We start from the raw sequence: 3,608 nt of genomic DNA on the forward strand, positions 1-3,608 counted from the left end.
GACTAGTCATATACCAAATTTCACTTCTCTACCTTTTGTGGTTTTTGAGAAAAAGGTACATAAAGTTATAAAAATGTAAGTTACGAGAAAACTGAATCAATGATTTGATAGTGTTTGTATTAGGTCTTACCGTCTCTGTGTGAACTAGTGCAAGCCATATGCATACTCCTCTTCATCTGCAAGCAGTCTCTTCTTTGCTTGTCTTCTTTGGTTAACCTGCTGTTCAATTTTATTGGCTGTAATATCAGCCGCAGCAACTCTTTTGTCATCGATGTCCTTCAATATTGAATAGGTGAAAGCTCCTGGATGAAATCCTAGCCTCTGTAGAGTTTTTATTCTTCCAAGATTACCATTGTTAAAAACTAAACAAGCATCATATGCAGCAATTTCAACAATAATTGTTGAAACAAATGTTGTTTTTGGGCAACGTTTCCAAATCAGTGAGTTGTAACTTTCATTAGGGTTTTGTGTCTTTCCATGCACACACTTTCGTAGGAGGTCTGGCTCTGCTAAACACCTAAATGTTGGTTTTATAGCACTTAAAACAGCCACAGGTAAACTGTGCTTTTGTGAATAGTTCATGCCATCACGCTCAGCCTGCTTGAATTTGCACCACGATATGTCACACAAATTATGTACAGGTTTGTCATCTGTGGATAGTTTATGAAAATAAATAGACCACACAGCCTTCTGCATGTTATTCAAATTTCCACTGTTGTCCCTTATTGCCTTGCCATAGTACACTTGTAAAGAATGAATTTCTTTGTCTGTGAGTCTGTTGGGACCACCTAAAAGTTTTCCATCCTCAAGTTTCCTGCCCTTCAATTCACGTTTCAATTTTAAAAGTCTGCCTCCCATTCGTTTTTGCACATGTCCAACACATTCCAACTTTTCTATAGCACAATGGGGACCATAAGGTTCACTTTCCAAAACAGTTTTGAAGGAGCTGGAGTCACCATCACCAAGGTATTTTGTGTATCTAACACCGTACTTTTCCACACTTCGATGGAACATAAGTTTCATAGCTGCAGGTTCCATTCCACCACTAGAACCAGAATAATTTCTACAGCACACTTTCTTGTGTTCAACCTGCCACTTATTTTCTTCCACTTCACCAGCTCTCTTTCCGAGTACACAGCTATAGCAATATTTGCTCATTACCTGAACGTCAAGAATTTTTCCAGTATCAACACTAATGACAGATGATACTCCATACAGTGATGTATGTCCACGCTTCATCCACGTTCCATCACATGACACACACAAATCGGTGTCTGGCGTGTTATCTGCTTCTGTCTTTAGTTCACTATTCATCTTCACAGCTTCCTTTGCAGAGGACTTCAAGTTTTCTTCCACTTCCTCTTGAAGAGCACTTAGCAGTGTTTTATTTCCAGTGGTGTACCTAGCACTTGGTTGTGGCATGTTCATGATCCCACAAAACAGTCTGGTACCTTCCCTGCCTATGCCCAAACATCTCATGCCATATATTAAACGCATATTTGCTTCATATATCCGGTTACTTGATGCCGAAGTTCTAAAAGCAGTGTCTGAATGACAGCTTTCACAAGTAAGATGCAACATACACACTATTCCAATTCTGTTTTCTTCGTCATATAATCTCAAACTTTTTGCACCACAGTCAGCACATACACAAGCAGATGATATAATATCAGATAGTATTTTCAAATCAATAAGCCTAAAACCACTAGTAGCTTGAGTGTCTGAGCCACAATCATCAAGTGATTGACAGCTGTCAATTTTCCTTCTCGAAGCACTCGCTTTCTTGGTTGAAGTATCGTTTCCATTTGTTATTATGGGGCTGGTTTTCAAGTTGTCTTTACTACATCGAGAAGCTTGACACTTTCTAACCTTTTTAAACACCTTACTAGAACGCGGCATGCTGCAAAATATAATAACAAGTCTACTTACAACTTTCGTAAAAATGTATTCCAAACAAACACTCGTAAACAAACGCTATAAATCAAAGAATATAAAACCAGCGGCAGAGATATTATTCCACAGCCTTCTTGATGTAGTACACAAACGTTCCCTGCATTGTGACTGCACAAAACTGGAAAAAAACGCAGTATAAATAGATATACGAGAGGATGAAGACCAAGATGGGGGGGCGTCGCCCTGTGCAAGCTATTACAAATTATTATTTTTTTCCCCCTTAGAAGCGGAATTGGAACGTAATATTTGGTAATTGAAATTTCAATACCATGTAGTAAATGAAGAGCCAATAAAATTTTTTTCACAAATTTGGTCATTTTCATGTACGTCCCCCCTTAATGAAACGCATTTGGTGTCAAAATGGCAGGGCGTGAAGCCATCAGTAACAGTTGTGGAAGAATATTATTGAAGGATTTCTCGGAACTCCATTTTCAAACATTAATTTACAAAGGAAAATCTAGTCGTATTGCTCCAATTCAATCTTGACACTACTGCAAAGATGAGAGATATATTATACTGTGGTAGTTTATCCCCAAACTATCACACAACATATTTTATGATGTTATAAGCACATCCTAGCAATGACTGCTCAGCTAATTACTTCTCCTCCTTTCCTTCTTCTTTTTTTTTTTTTACAGCCTTGAGTGCTCTTTCTAGCTTGCTCGTGCGACATGGAAGTTTACTTAAAAGGACCAGAGAGGGCCATGAACGTGTTCAGACCTGAAAGCTGCCCATACGAGCAAGTAAGAAATGCAGAATTCACTATATCCCATTTCAGTGCAGCAGGCACTTTGGGGCGGCCTATCTGACATAAAACTCTGTTGTGCAAAATGGTAGCAGAGATCCTTTTGGAAAAGTAAAGCCAGTGTAGCCCCAGCATGGGGGGGGGGGGGGGGGGCATGTCAGCCGTTTCTCTGCATTCACGCCATGAAAGAACCTTCATTTACAGTGGCAGCAATGGAGACTCTGATTGGCTCACAATTTTTTTTCTGTAGAATATGTGTGTATATGTAATCCCTTCAGTTGACTGGGGTGAGAAAACTGTCAAGAAGTGGGAGAAATTTTCTGTCTTCCTCTCCGTGCCAGACCATAACTGATTAACCATAACAAAATCCGCGAGAACAGGAGTTTGTTAAATTTATTTAGAAAATTATTATTGGTCAGAACTCGCGAGCTCTACTGTAATTGGTTAGCGAGATTCTTACACTGGTAGAAAGCAAGTTTCGAAGAGTATGTCAGATGATATTAGCTGCCATGCGAGGGAAGAGAGTAGACTTTCTGCTGGGAGATTTTCGCGTACACCTTGCTGCAAGGCGTCACACAGAAAGATATCTCCATATTAGAACTAAGTACAGAAGGCGAGCTGGATTCATAATTTCCAGCCGTTACTGCTGACGTCTTGCACATTCTTACCGCATAGGGCTTGTAAAAATGAACCGATGATGCAGTCATCAAATTGAGGGTGATATGAAGCTGGTTAACTTACATCAGGGTTTAGCTACAAAGTTTTAATGTTCATCCAGCTAGCTGTTTCCACTATGCACTTTGGCGATTCAACTCGTGATTATAATTATTCTTCAGAGTTATTTCTTTAAACCACTATCCATTCGCACAGTCCTTGGTCATATCCAAGATATAGTTTTACATTATATTTT

This window comes from Schistocerca cancellata, chromosome 6 (assembly GCF_023864275.1).
Source record: "Schistocerca cancellata isolate TAMUIC-IGC-003103 chromosome 6, iqSchCanc2.1, whole genome shotgun sequence".
NCBI lineage: Eukaryota > Metazoa > Arthropoda > Insecta > Orthoptera > Acrididae > Schistocerca > Schistocerca cancellata.